This window comes from Coffea eugenioides, chromosome 5 (assembly GCF_003713205.1).
Source record: "Coffea eugenioides isolate CCC68of chromosome 5, Ceug_1.0, whole genome shotgun sequence".
Lineage (NCBI taxonomy): Eukaryota > Viridiplantae > Streptophyta > Magnoliopsida > Gentianales > Rubiaceae > Coffea > Coffea eugenioides.
Window position 1 is genome coordinate 38,379,070 of NC_040039.1, and position 6,342 is coordinate 38,385,411.

General features: G+C 32.1%; 1 long non-coding RNA gene across 2 annotated transcripts; it reads left to right on the forward strand.

The window, feature by feature from the left end:
* The first annotated feature begins 3,954 nt into the window (after nt 1–3,954).
* LOC113770698 lies at nt 3,955–5,843 on the forward strand. Of its 2 annotated transcripts, none has more exons than XR_003468422.1 (3): nt 3,955–4,303; nt 4,504–4,631; nt 5,523–5,843. It is a non-coding gene; the product is annotated as an uncharacterized LOC113770698 (long non-coding RNA). The 2 variants fall into 2 exon arrangements; XR_003468421.1 differs by having other exon boundaries at nt 4,538–4,631.
* Nucleotides 5,844–6,342: the final 499 nt, after the last annotated feature.

Sequence of the window (6,342 nt, forward strand, 5' to 3'; positions counted from 1 at the left end):
AAAGAAAAGAAAAGAAAAAGCATGGCTCTGCAATAAGTTCTTTTTTGTTTTCAAAGCAAAAAATAAAGAAATACAGAAAAATGTGTGAAAAAGAAAGAAAAAGAAAGGCAAGGAGAATGGAACTTTTTGACCTTCCCCGTGGTGTCAGCATCCTCATGGTCCACTACCAAATCCGATCCTAATCAATGTCACGTTCATGTCCATGCAACATCACATCAACCGTAAATGGGGTTGTCTCCAGTTCCAATCTCTTTAGTTGCGTAAAGTGATAGAATTTCGATATAAACTGATATCTCCAGCTCCGGTTCTCTTTAGTTGTGTAAATCAATAGAATTTCGATATAAATTGATGTCTCCGGTTCCAGTTCTCTTTAGTTGTGTAAATCAATAAAATTTCAATATAAACTGATACAATTTTAATGTAAACGTGAATTATAATTAAATTGATATAAATTCACAATTATACTAAAAGCATATTAATTTAAGGGTACGTTTGATAAACTGAAATCTAAAATTTGAATTCATTAAGTTATTAAATTGTTAAATATTAAAGCTAATACATTTAATGCATATCACATTTAGTGATAAATGAATAACTTAGGATTTGTTTAATAACATAAAAAAGTGCTGAAACTGAACTTTTTCAGACATTCAAATGTTTTGAGTGTTTGATAAATTAAAATCCATCTGTTGAACTTGTGTGTATTTTTTTTAGCACAAGAATTCTAACTGAATGTTTAATTCTGATAAGAATCAATAGAATTCCTTCAACTATCTTATCTTATCTACCAAATTTACCTTTGTTTGTTAATTATGTTCAAAATTATTATATAATTAAACAAACTAATATTCTCTATCTAAGGGTTTTCTATTTCTCTTTTCTCCATTTTTAATGACTTTCACATTTTCTCGATACTCTTCATATAATATATTTCATCTTTTTATATTAATTTGATTTAAAATAAATATTTGCATTTTCATACCTAACAATTTTAAACTAATTAAATCATAGGTTCTATTTCTTTTTTGGATGGAAAGATATAAAGGCAAAATTGTCAAATTTAACTTATTGAGCATTCAGTTATAAATATTTAACAAACAGTATAAATAGGTTTAGCATTAAAATTCAGACATTTATATATTTTTTTTCAGAGTTTAAAATTCAGCAAATTAATTGTTTTAATATTCAAATTTCAGAATTCGGAATTCAGATTCTGTTTTATTCAAATGGAACCTTATCATTTAATTTTGGGAACAAGTTTTGCCTAAAAAATTCAGTGCCACTTAATTAATTCAAATGCTCAATTTTTGGTTATCAAACGTTCTGAATATGTTAAGATGTGAATCCATTAAATTTAAGTGTTGAATTGAATTATCAAATAAGGCCTAAGTGTAAATCGTACCGGTTTATACAGTTGAATAGAACCGGACGAGACTCCACCGGAGGGCGTGAGTCCACATCAACCAACATAAAAAGCAGCATTAAGGTGACACAGGCCGTAGATTAAGGGAACGAATGAAGCATTTAGACTAGTTTTGGCAATACGTCATAAATTTTATAGTTACTTTGTTAATTATAGTAATTGGAAAGTGGTTTGACAGGTAGGTAGCTGAAGCTTTGGTCCTTAAACTGCAATATTCTTTTATGCACCCAATCTTTTAGGTTTTAGCTGACTTATAGAAACGATTTTACTGTTAATGTCAACTTGTGCCGACATTTGCCGTAATCGCGATTAGTTACTGTTTAGTCCAAAAATGGCTTTGAAAATCAAGGAGAAAGATTGGTTTTGAAGGGTATTGTGTCGAGAATTTTGAAAAAAAAAATAAAAAGAGATTTGTAGCAAATATATGTTGAACCTTATGCAAGACAACAGAATATTTCCACTTTTCCCTTTTTTTTTCATACGTTGCTAGGGTCAGAAAAAGAATAACTAAATAAAATAAAAAATTTAAAAATATAGGGATGTGGAATTCAAATATAACGCTTCTACTGTACCGGACATAAATTTGCCCTTTGTAAGAAAATTTTGTAGATTATTAATTTCTATGCTATTGTAAAGTTTCTTTTTTTTTTCCGTCAAATAACTACTGAAAACAGTTTAGAAGGGATAATAGTGTCAAAACAGTTTTCCTTTATTGGGTTTTTTTTTCTTTTTTTTTCTTTTTTATAGGAGCTTTTCTTGGAAGAAGTATTCTTTTGGACGTTTAAGATGCCAATAATCAAGGAAAGCAAACTTAAACATGTGACAGACACATCGTAATCGTTAATTTGGAACAAATCATGATATCATCAAGACACGAAATCTGATAAAATACCCAAAGTACCAAATAACTAAATGAGGCGGGGTGACATTAGCATAAAAGGGTTTCAGAGCTTCTATAATCATCAGTGACAATTACTTACACGGAATGTGGATATTGATATAACAAAAGTAGATCATAACACAATAAATGTAAATACTAAAATAGTAATATGCAAAAACAAAAACAATTTTTTTTTACTTGTTAAAATTTGGACCCCAAATTCAATCCCTACCATTTAATTTTAAATTTGTTCATCTCCCACTATTAATTGTTGTGGATGATAACACAGTTAATGTAATTACTAAAATAGTAAGGGTTTTTCTAATGGGTGTTGATCAAGCGCTTATTAACACATCTAAAATTTATCTAATCTATCATATATATATATATATACATACTAACAATTATTACTTTTTATTGCATTTATATACTTTTCTTATTTAATTTTATCTTCTCTCTTATATTTATTTACTTTTTTTAATTAATCTTATATTTAAAAAAATATAATATCTGAAATATTACTTAACGGTGTTTAATGGGTACCCATTGGACAGACCCAAACAGTAATATACAAAAACACAATAAAATTTTTCACTTATTGAAATTTGTACCCCAAATTCAATGCCTATTATCTAATTTTAAATTTATCCATCTCCCACTATTAACCGTTCTCTGCAATCCAAAATGTGATTGCGGAGAACCTGGGTCTGCACAAAAGTGTTTGCTGCAGATCTAAGTCATACTAATTTATTCTATTCTAGGGGGGCGTTTGTCTGGGATTTGACAGCCAATAATATATTTCCGCGCATAAAGGTCCAACAGAATCTATATCCTGTTTAATTACAGCTGGAGTCAATTATTTCTAGTCTCAACAAAATCCGATAGTAGTAAGTTTCTAAAAAGTCAATTACTTGACCATCAAGAGAGTCTTAAACTCTACTTAGATGTAGGTTAAGGGATCAATCCCTTGGCCTGTATTCTAAAAATTTAGGACTTTCTCCTTAGTCTCATTGGATCATCCCCTCTCCATAATATAGAATGTATTCTAAAAATTCAGGGCTTCCTCCTTGACCTGATTGGGTCATCCCTTCCTCATAATGTAGAGTAGGAATAGGTCTATTGTATTTTACAAAAAAAAAAAAAAAAAAAAAAATTCTAAAAGAAAGAGGAAAAAGGGGTGTCTTTAAAAACTTTTTTGATGAGGGAAAATATCCTCCAAGTTTTGTACTAGTTTCAATTTGGTTCTCGTATTTTAACTCTGATATATTTGGTCCCTTTCGTAAAATGTTCGTCTCAATTTGGCCCCTTCATGTTTCCACTTTTGACGCATTTGATTCGCTTTGCTTAATTATCCTTAGGGCATGTTTGGTTCCCAATAGAATTGGGGTTTAGAATTGGAATTGGGGTCCCAATTCCAAATCTTCAGTTTGGACACCGCCAATGCCAGAGAATTAGAATTCAATTCGAATTCTATGAGCCACCAATTCCACAAATTCAATTCTTTGGTAAGACCTAAGAATCACAATTCTAATTCCATAATTTCACCTCCTATTCGGGTTAGTACGCGGATCCTAAGTGGATAAAATCAATAAAACGGGTCTCTATATAATCAAAGAAAAAAAATGAAAATGAAAGTCCTCTCTCTCTCTCTCTCGTCACAGACCAACCATCGCTTCTTTTGCAGCTCCTTCTCCTCCACATCTTCCTTCTCCGCCTCCTCACATCCTTCCTCCTCTGCCTCCACCTGTACTTCCATCGTTGACACCTCGTCTCTCCTCTTACTCATCTTCCTCCTCTGCTTCTTCCCACCATTGAACATCTACTCTCATTTACGCATGCTAAGAGCGAAATTATAGGGTTTCTTTCTGTAAATTGGCTCAAATCTAGTGAATCCAATAGCTGTAGCTAAAGATGACCGCCGGAGATGGCCTTCTCAGCACGACATGTTGTGGGCATCCCTTGTACATGGATTCTCCATTATTGGCCTTATTGATTTGAGGGTAATTTCTTGTTATTGACGCACTTACCTTGTAATTCTCTAAAATCTCATTCTGCTGATGACTTAGTCATTTCTGCCCTTCTTGTTGCTCTTCTACTCAGAAAAATGGATGTATGGTACTGGATCGAATGTATTGTTAAAAGACATCAGCTTATAGTTTGAAAGTTTTTAACTTCATTTTCACATGAATTTTTCTTTCAGTTCTGTCTCTAAAGGGTGCGTACTTAAATTGCAGAACGTGGTGGCCTCGATCTCCTGCGACAAAGCTGTTTGGGACGCCATCTTGAACAACAGGGCAGTTCAGGATCTCCGGGGCTCAATCTCTGCAGGTCATATGCAACAAATTTATTTGACAAAATTTTCAAAATATATACGTTTATTCCCCTGCCTCCTCTGTATGATTAATCAATTGCTGGTAAAGTAGTTGTGAAATATTTTATTAGATGCTGATGCGTATTCATCTCCATGTGTTTTTGAAATTAGCATGAAAAATGGGAAAAGGGTTTTTTTTTATTTTTCTATATTCTTTGCTTGTTGATCATTGTGGGTTGGAAAAATTGAGGAATTTACTTGTTAGGGAAACTTTTTGTATTTTTAGTATGAAAATGAATAATATTTGTAGCATGCCACTGATATGGACATGGAAGCAAGGAAACGAGAAAAAGTTCCTAAGTCACTGGAGCATGCAGAAAATTTAAGCACTCTCACTCCACTTGCCACAAAAACAGGGCATTTAGTATACTTTAACTGCAAAATTATTGTGTGTACCGTATATTTCTTGAGCAGATCAAATGAACAATCATCTAGTTTTCAACCTTTGACTATTTTGATGAACATCCTGTGTTTGATGTATTGACTACCCTGATGGTAGTAGATACGGTATTCTTGTTGCAGAAATCTAGTTCCATTTCATATATCAACTGCGACAATAAAAGGTAAAAGTAAACAAGAGGAGGCAGCCATGAGTTTTACCAGGATAAAAGCCTTGATGTTCTCTCTTGTCAATCTTATGTCTGAGCTTTCATCTTCAGATATATCGAGCAATATATCAAGTAGATCCTTCATTTGTTGACTTGCATCATTGTTATGCTGACGCTTCGTCCTTGTCTCTTGATGTTCCTCTATGATCTTCTCAATCATTACATCAAACCTCTCAGCAATATACCTATGTTGTATCTGCTGCTTCATTGAAGTACTTTCTCTTGACCTCTGATCTGCAGAGTTATGCCTGAACATATACAATTCGTAGCTATCAACTCTCCTTACGGCTCAATGCACAGCTACCTAAGTGAAGAATTGATATGAACAAACAAAGGGGTATTTGGAGATATGTGTTTTGGCTGGAATTTTTTTTGTTTTTAAGTTTCTATTTATTTACTGAAGAACATAAAACAGAGACAGAAACAAGACGAGGCGGTTGGAGTAGGGGTGGAAACGGGAGAAGCAGAAATTGGTTTATACAGTTGGCCTCTTGAGTTAGGATTTATTTGTAACTGATAGTTTTTAGCTTTTTGGTTTATGCAGTTGAAGCATTTGATCAAGTGTTTTTGTTACATATGTAGGGTTTATTTGTAACTGATTGTTTTCTTACCTTTTTTTCATGAAATATTGCTTCTTGATTTTGTAGTTATTGTCACATGAGTGAAAAATTGCTTCAACTTTTCCTCTCTCATATTTTTATCATGCCATTGGTACTTAATAGAGGAGTTTGAGTTTTAGTTGTGCATAGCTATTATGATTGATGAAATCTTTTTTGAATTTTGCATAAGTATTAGAAATAAGAAAGAATTTTGCTTTATTATAATATATCAAAACACAGTTGAAAATACCACGGCTGAGATGGGGAAATATTTCTTCACAAAAAGGGATAATGGATCAAAACATGCTAAAGGAAATGCTCACCAAAGAAATTGATATGAGAGTGAGAAAAAATAAATTATTAAAGGCACAAATTGGTTCTTTCTTTTAAATCTTTAGTAAAAATTAGCTAAATGTAAGAAAAAAAAAGAAATTATTATATAGAAAAAAGAAAAAAAGAAA